The 9,398-nt window shown below is 42.1% G+C and overlaps 1 pseudogene; it reads left to right on the forward strand.

Annotated features, from left to right (window-relative positions):
* The first annotated feature begins 3,322 nt into the window (after positions 1 to 3,322).
* Positions 3,323 to 9,039, forward strand: LOC107598572 (protein FAM124B-like; annotated as a pseudogene).
* The last annotated feature ends 359 nt before the right edge of the window (positions 9,040 to 9,398 follow it).

Consider the following 9,398-nt stretch of genomic DNA (forward strand, 5'->3'; position numbering starts at 1 on the left):
CAGAGAGATTAAATCTGCCTTGGAGGCATGAGAAACTTGAGATTGCTCGAGTGATTTCTTTCTGACATAATCCTCCGACCTTTATACCGTGCTGGATTGGGTCTGTGCCTTGAGCCTCTAGGGGACCTGGCCCATTTTGGTCTGAGGACCAAGTAGTAATAATTTGTTAGACTCTCTGCAAGCCTCCTTGGATACTGCCTTTACGGAGGAGTGTTGTTAGGTTTCCTTTTGCCATAGAGAGTCGTTCCACTGAGGCTTCTGTTCTCCTGAGCTCCGCCTGGTTAATAAGCAATGTAAGGCCCGTAGGAAACTCTTTGACAGGCATAGCTAGGCATCCACTTTTATAAAGAGTTGTCTTGCTGATGCCTCCGTCCTTTGAGCTCAGTTAGGGGCTAGGTTGCTAGGCTCTCTGTGAGCCTCCCTGGATATTGCCTTTAAATTGGGAGGGTTTCTAGGCCTCCTCTTGCTTTAGAGAGTCATTCTGCTGAGGCTTCCAGTACCCGGAGCTCCGCCTGTGTCGCAGTTCTGAGTTATTAGGCTCTCTGTGAGCCTCCCTGGATATTGCCTTTAAATTGGGAGTGTTTCTAGGCCTCCTCTTGCTTTAGAGAGTCATTCTGCTGAGGCTTCCAGTCCCCGGAGCTCCGCCTGTGTCGCAGTTCTGAGTTATTAGGCTCTCTGTGAGCCTTCTTTGAAAGCTGTTCTGAGCATCAGACATAGCAAGGCCTCCTCTCGCTTTAGAGTCGTTCATTTGAGGCCTCCATTCTCAGAGCTTCAGTCATCGAAGATATTCCCTTAAAGGCGTTCTCTGGAATACCAAAGCCTTGAGCTTTGCCCCTGTGCTGAGCTTCTTTTTGACTTGGCCCTGATAAGGTATGCAGCTCGGGCTTTGGCTGTAGAAAATTAAGTCACGACAGCTGCAGGTGAGTTCCTGAGGGAAGACTGGGACTCCTTTAGAGTCTTTGACCGATAAGGCATGGCGGAGTGGTTATTTGTTCCCCACAGTGTCCTCTAGAGCAGTGGTTCTCAAATCTGTCCTGGGGACCCCCAACCACTGCAAACTGTGTTTGTCTCCCTCATAAGCCACACCCAGTTCAAGTCTTGCAGACTCTACTAATCAGCAGATGAGTTGAATCAGGTGTGTTAAATGAGGGAGACATACAAAATATGCAGTGTTTGGGGGTCCCCAGAACAGCTTTGAGAAGCAAAGTCACTTTAGGATGGTTGTCACGTTTTTTTACTAAGTCACACAAAATATCTCAGACTCTTGAAGTTTGAAAAACGACCTATGTACTCTTATCAACTCATGAAGAACAAGAATAGATTATTCCAAAATTGGCCAAAAGTATCTACCTTCTTCTAATTAAGAGGTTAATTAAGAGCTGTTCAGTTATTTCTGTCAGGACAAGTCATAATGCCAGTTACATATACAGTGATGCTATTCTGGTTTGGGGGCCCTTTCCTATCCCAGCCTGACAACAGATGCCCTTTTTTAACTATTAAATGCCAATTTGTTTATTTAAAAGAGAAGAAAAAAAATCAATGATTTTCCATATTTCCATATTTTCCATATACTAAATGCTAAGCATATATATATATTGTAACAGTTACAGGTTATTACAGTCTTGGGTAAGTATTTGCTCCAAAGGCCAAAGCTGAGAAAATGGTGGAAAACAGTAACAATTTGAACCATTTTATAAATGGTAAAATGTTAAACCTTTGCTGACAGACAAGGATGCGTGATTTTATTCTTAAATGGCACTGAGATTAAATATTGCAACTTGAGTTTCAATAAAGTCGAAATAATGTGCAATGAGTTTCAATGCAACATTTTTGTCCGTAAAGTCGTGAGTATAACTGTTTTGTACTTACAGTTAAACTTATAGAAGGAAATGAGGTTGAAATATAACATTTCAAATAAAGATGCACATTATTTCCCTAAGGATGCACAAGGGTTGCATTTTCTAGATGCCATTGCACCATACATATTTACCCTTTCAAAAATTACAGTAAAGCAAACCTGCAGCTAGAAAGGATTGGGCTTTGTTTTGATGCAAAATTCGCTTTTATGACTGATTTATTAATTAATTAACATATAAGGATGCAATGCACGTCCCTCAGTTTGGGTGCAATTAAGCTCTCTGTTGTCCAGGACTGCACACTACTTGAGAAGCTTGTTTAAAGTGTGTGTCCCACACAGGTCCGATGACAGCCATCTGCTGGGGTTCAGGCCCCTCGATTCCTAGAGAGAAAGCCCTTCCCCCGACTCCTCATATTTGAGCTGTGTTCTCGAAACACATGATCCAGTGATGGAATCGAAATGAGCTTTTCAAATTATATTTTAGATTTTCAGCTAGAGTCCGTCTGATCATCATCATACATTATAAAGGCTGTAAAGTGATATAAAGTGACGTCAGCGTGAACTCGACTCCTGCGAGCGCAAACAGGGTTTATAAGCAAAGCTCATGTTTAAAGCGGGTTTTTGCACTCAAGTGAAGGCAGATTATGCTCTGACAGCCGCTTGGCTTCACGAGCAGCAGCAGGACCCGGGCGCGGGGACCGCGGGGTGAGTGAGTTAGCGGAGAAAGCTAAACAACAGCTCGCTTTTGTTTGCAGGAGAAACACAGTGCCGAATGCTTTGTGACGTAAGCAACAAACGATACATTCTAACACTTCAAACATATTTTGATCTTCAAAAACGTGCCATTCAATGTGGATTAGGGTACATCATCTAAATGAGACTACTATTTATTATTCATTTGTATGTAACCTGCCAAGTGTTGAAGGACCATGAATTCAACTTTTTTAAGTTTTTTAACTCGGTTCTCTTTAGGAACTGATGAAAAAAAAAAAAAAAAGTTTCAGGACCTTTAGGTGTCTATATGGCTTTTCTGTTTTTGATATTGTCAAACGTAGTGCCATATTTTTTACTACTTTTATACATTTTTCACAATTTGGCTTAACTTTGAATGTGATATTTTACATGAAAAATAAAAAGAAACTACTTTTTGAATGAATACTAACTTATACAAAAAAAAAAATCCAAACATCCTAGAAATAAAGTTGGAGACATCCATCCAAAAATATTTTTGAATATACACATTGAAAGAAAAGTTAAATCACAGATTGTATAGCAACACCACACATTTCAGTGTTTTTCATCTCATCTCTAACGTTCAAATCATTCCTTAGCAGGGTAAATTCTGTGTAATATTTTAAAGGATACCTCTCTGTTATTTATAAAAACTGTTATTTTCTGATAGATGGATATCAGTTGAACAGTATTACACTCATTATAATAACTGTGCTTATTCTTTTCTTTAGATCTGACTGCAGTAAAATGTCCTGCAGTAGCAGTGAGTCCATTTTCTTTGTTTAATGTTCTATCAACAGTCAGGCTTGTTTTGCCATCTGTGATTAGATTTTTCCTCACCGCTCTGTCTGTGGCTTCCTCTGCTCTTTGTTCAGCTGACCTCTCGGCTGTCCCGGGTCAGGAGCTCCTTCTGCTCACCATGCACCTACCCGCCCACCCCGGCACCTCGCTGCTCCTCCAGCACACTCTGGACCGCCTGCTGAAGTGGGTCCATCCCGGCCTGCGCCTCTTCCACGTGTCTGAGCGGGCCTGTCCTCTTCATGACCACACCAGAGCTAACCAGCACCTGGCCACCCCTCACACGCCGTCACCATATTCTTACACGAGTCTTACGGAGAGGAACGCATTCTCAGAGTACTGGACTTCCTGCAGTGTCCGCCCTGGCAGTACCACCATACGGAGAGCTGCGGCACCAGAGAGGCCGGCGTTCACGTTAGCTCCCCGTCCAGCGCCCTACTGAGGCCTTATCTCCTGCCCAGCCGGGACTTCTACAGCCTGGGCACGGGGATGCCGGTGTGGGGTGTGCGGTCGGTGCACTATGGAGGAGAGGTTGTGCGGGTGACTTTGCACAGCACCTATGATAACTTTGAGGACACTGTGCGTTTATATGAGACGGTACTGCAGAGGACGGTAGAAGAGCAGAAGATGGGCTTTTTCTGGTTCACGCTGCTCACAGAAGCAGGCGTCAGCCTACAGCTGGCCATCAAGCAGCTCTCACCTGGGGTGCGAGTGGAGCCGTGTTACTCCATGGTGCTGCAGTTCTGGGTGGGGGAGATCGGACAGCTCGTGCCCTTACTGCCCAACACCTGCTCACCCATCAGCGCCAGCCGATGGCACACCGAAGATCTGGACGACAACAAGATCCTCTTTCAAGTAGGTCACAGGAAATGTGCTCTGGTTTCTATAAGCCCTTTTAGTGAACAGTCATACTAGAGTTTCTACAGGTCTTAAAATGGTCTTTAAAAGTCTTAATTTGGCCTTCCACAAATTAAGGCCTTAAAAGAGCAGGAAGTCTTACAGTAAATTTTGCATGAATTGCAACAAAAAAAAAAGAATAGTATCTTCCTCCGTATTTTTGTCTGGTTTTCCAATACAAAGATCTGAACATCCTTAAATTAAGAGCCATTTGAGATGCAAAATGAAGATATGAAGTCTGGGAAATTTAACAAAAATGAAGTGAGTTTGTGCTCAAAACAAGACAAATATCTGTCAATGGAGTATGAAAAATAAACTTTTTTTCTCTTTGAAAATGTCAGTAAATTGGCAGATAAATTCAGTTCAATTCAATTCAAATGTATTTGTATTCTGCTTTTCACAATACACATTGTTTCAATGCAGCTTTACAGAAAATGCATGCATCTACATTACAATTTAGAGTGATCTGTTATCAGAAGTGAATGTGTCCAAGTAATGCCCATTTCAGAAATGAACAGTTCAAGACAATAGAATCATACAGTTATGAATTAATTATTTTAGGCGGAAAAAAATAGCTCATTAAAGCAATTATTGCAAGTGTGATCACAATGATTACAATATAGACATTTTTGGGAGTTGTGCATGTTGATTCAAGTTGGCGTCATCTGAGGTCCTTGCAGGGGTCAGCGCTATTTCAAATCTTCCGTTTATGTCTAAAAAAAAGATCTCTATGAAGAATTTCAGGTTTCAGACCCCACCATAGCACAGAAACTGCACTTGTTAAAATTACAAATGACTTGCTTCTTGCGTCAGACCAAGGCTGTGTCTCATTGCTAGTTTTACTTGATCTTAGTGCGGCGTTCGACACTATAGATGATGACTCATAGATCGATTACAAAACTATACAGGTATTCAAGGGCAGGCTTTAAGATGGTTTAGATCCTACCATGTTTTGTGACCTTAAAGAGCGTGATGGATTGTAGGGCATTAGAATATCAGTTAAATATACAGGAGCAAAACCATTTAGTGCCTTATAGGTCAGTAGCAATATTTTGAAATCAATATGGAACTTAATAGGTAACCAATGTAGAGATGATAAAATTGGGGTAACATGGTCATATTTTTTGACCTGGTAAGAACTCTAGCAGCTGCGTTTTGGACTAACTGTAGCTTGTTTATTGAGGATGCAGGACAACCAGCTAGTAGTGCATTACAGTAATCCAGTCGAGAGGTCATGAATGCATGAACTAGCTTTTCTGCGTCAGAAACAGATAACTTGTTCCATAGCTTAGCAATGTTTCTGAGTTGGAAGAAGGCTGTTTTTTTTGTAACACATGAAAATATGATTTGTGAAAGATAAGTTGCTGTCCAATATAGCGCCCAGGTCTTTAACTGCAGGTGATGACATAACAGTAAATCCTTCTAGTTGCAAATTGTACTTTAAGAGATTCTGTGTGCAGGTTTTTGGTCCAATAAGTAATACCTCAGTCTTGTCTGAATTTAAAAGGAGAAAATTACTGGTCATCCAATATTTTATATCTTTAACATATTCTGTCAACTTGGATAATTTAGAGATTTCATCTGGCCGTGATGAAATGTATAACTGCGTTTCATCGGCATAGCAGTGGAATCGATTTCCATGTTTTCTAATAATGTTGCCAAGTGGCAGCATGTACAGTATATTGAACATAACAGAGGGCCTAACACAGATCCTTGCGGCACCCCATAATTTACTGATGTTAACATGGTGTTTTCATTGACACAACTGGGATAGCTTTCCAAGCCTGAAGCCAGAGGGCGAGTGGTTTCTGTTTTTCGAATGGTAGTTCGCCGCACGGGGGTGGGAAACTGCCATTTGTGGTAACTAGGAGAGGAGAAATGCTCTTTTGAGTATGTGGGTCCGCTATCATAGCGGTAGTTTGCTTGGGTGCACACTGAATGGAGAGGACGAGCCCAGCTTGAATGGAGTCAGTTGGATGGAGAGTGAGCATGGAGAGTGGATGGAGAGTGAGCATGAGGCTTCTTCGAGGGAGTTCTGGGGTCATCGAGAACTGACCCTCTCCTCGTCCTCTCTGAGTTTGGATCAGGATGGCTTCTGAGGCTGAGGGTTCAATGTCACTCTGGGGCATGGACCTTGACGCTTTGGAAAGGGGTAGCATGTTGCCATCCGGGGGCACTGCTGAAGGAAATCAAACCGTTCGCAGCCGACAAGGGGTGCTGATACTCACGTGTGAAACACTAGTAGGTGAATTGAGGCATTGCAGGGAGAGTGAAGCACGTGGGACCTGTGCTGGCATGAGTTCACTCGAGCCAGGTGTTTGAGCCCCACTGTTCCGCTGTTTCTTCTTCCTAGGGGAGGGAGGAAATGGGAGAGCAGACCAGGGAGGACCGCCTTTGTTGAAGAAGTAAATCCGCGAGTGGAGAAAGGTGAGACTCATGCTCTCTCAGTGAGAAAATTATATCCCGGTGAGCGCAGCTTCTGCAGACAGGCGACACACTCACTGTGCCCATCTGCATCATACAGGGGTTCTCTGAACAAGCCACACTCGTGGTGCTACATTTGTAACAACGTCGCTGGAAATTTGCTCTAATAGGTGCCGAATAGCCACAGGGGAAGGCTTCTGGCTTCTTCTTTCTTCCTCTTCTTCATCTTCTTGCTTGCAGATTCAGCGAGGAGATGATCTTCATCGCTGAAGGAGAAAAATTCTGATGAAATTGTGCTCAGAGCAGACTTAGCAGTCGGCTTTCACCCCTTTTGGCGGGTTGAAGTTCCATTGGTTGTGCAGTTACACGAACATGAAACAAATCAGGCTTCAGTATCAGAGTAAACAGGAGTTCCCTGTTTCCTGTCAGCCACGCAACGGGAGAGACCATTCGAAAGGGAACCACTGATCTACAGTAATAGAAAACATGGACATCAGTTTAAATTTTGTACATGCATTTATTTTAAAATTAATGATCACATTTCAATGCTAATTAAATTTATTTGCTTTGAATTGAAATAGTTTTAGGCCTTCCCCTAACTCCAACAACATTTTATTTTTAAAGGAAACCTTTTGTTCTAAACAATTTGAAAATGATTGAACGAATGTGTAAAGGCTGCAAATGGGGGCTTGTGGGTGGCTTTCACAATTATAGATCTTTTTTATTTTTTGTGTTAAAAAATCATATATAATGGGTTCGGAATGACATGAGGGTAAAGTAAATAATGCCAGCATTTTTAATGTGAGCTATTCCTTTAAACTGCAATTTTCTTAAAGGAATAGTTCACCCAGAAATGAAAATTTGCTGTTAATTTCCTCACCCTCAGGCCATTCAAGATGTAAGAGACTTCATCTCTAGCAGAACAGTAAGACGCAACGGGAGAGACCATTCGAAAGGGAACCACTGATCTACAGTAATAGAAAACATGGACATCAGTTTAAATTTTGTACATGCATTTATTTTAAAATTAATTATCACATTTCAATGCTAAGGAAATTTATTTGCTTTGAATTGAAATAGTTTTAGGCCTTCCCCTAACTCCAACAACATTTTATTTTTAAAGGAAACCTTTTGTTCTAAACAATTTGAAAATGATTGAATGAATGTGTAAAGGCTGCAAATGGGGGCTTGTGGGTGGCTTTCACAATTATAGATCTTTTTTATTTTTTGTGTTAAAAAATCATATATAATGGGTTCGGAATGACATGAGGGTAAAGTAAATAATGCCAGCATTTTTAATGTGAACTATTCCTTTAAACTGCAATTTTCTTAAAGGAATAGTTCACCCAGAAATGAAAATTTGCTGTTAATTTCCTCACCCTCAGGCCATTCAAGATGTAAGAGACTTCATCTCTAGCAGAACAGTAAAGAAGATTTTTAGCTGAAACCGTGGTCCTTGATTATTCCTAAAATGCAAGTCAGTGGCTGCTGTCACTTAAAGAGTAAAAAAAAGCATATTTATACCCATGGATCCTGACGATATATTGAGGTTTTATGAAGCTAAATGATCGGTCTGTGCAGGAAACTGAACATTAATTACAACATTATTACCTGTAATCCAGAACCTTACTGCTGAACTGATAAAGCGTGGTTTTCTCCACAGGTTAAGGCTCCAGCACAAGCCCAAGGCTTCCTGAAGTCTGCGTTTCCTCTGAGCTGTCCCAGGATGCAGCTGAGGAGCTGTGCAGCTGCCAGACCCCCTTCCACCTCTCCCTGCAGGAGGACGTCCCATCTGAAGGAGCACGCTGAGGACCGCTGTCCCCGCGGCGTGAGGTCAGGCAGGAAGTGCGCTGGGTCAGACGGCACCCGCAGCTCTCCTCAAGGAAGCTCCTGTTACTCGTCCCAGCGCAGCAGCCCCGCAGGCCTGTCGATGAACTGGTACGAGCCCACGATAACCTCGGAAACCTTCCTTTCCTGCCTCCGGCTGGAAAAGGAGGAGCCGGAGATGAATGTGGACACGGGTTGTGCTCCGCTTTAGGAGTGTCTGCTCTGCTGACTCTGTCTAGAGACCAGAAACACGTCCTGGATGAGCCACGGTGGACCACTGACGAGAGCGCAAAGAGCGTCCTAGCAGAGACACAAGCTTCACAGTGTCACAGTCGACCTCAACATGCACAAGTAGATGAGTTCTTCATCTGACTGTTACCATTTACTCATTTGTTTGGAAAAGCAGCACACATTTACATGAATGCATTTGCCAAAGCCACTTACCGTGCATTCACATTGTATCAATTCATGCATTCCCTGGAAATAAACAGCAATACTGTCACTTTCACACATGATCGTCCACTCGCATCGTTGATTACATAAACTTAATAAATGACAAATTAATAGAACTCTTTAATTGCATTTTATCTTTTGTATAGGATTTATAGTGGAGTTCAAAAGAGAATGAAAATGCTTCTATTTTGCATTTTAGTTGTCTGGTCTAGATCTGGTTTTACTAGCTTCATTCTTACTAGTTATGAAGCTAGTAAACCCTAATTAAGCAGGTTTAAGTTATTCTGCACAATAGCATTGTATGCATCTCAGAAATGTTTATTGTATGTCCACTAAATTATTAGCACTAAACATTACAAACTCAGCAGAATTTCTCAGACTGTCTCAGTATTTTTTACATTTGACAATG

This window comes from Sinocyclocheilus grahami, unplaced genomic scaffold, assembly GCF_001515645.1.
Source record: "Sinocyclocheilus grahami isolate Dianchi unplaced genomic scaffold, SAMN03320097.WGS_v1.1 scaffold253.1, whole genome shotgun sequence".
In the NCBI taxonomy this organism is placed as follows: Eukaryota; Metazoa; Chordata; class Actinopteri; order Cypriniformes; family Cyprinidae; genus Sinocyclocheilus; species Sinocyclocheilus grahami.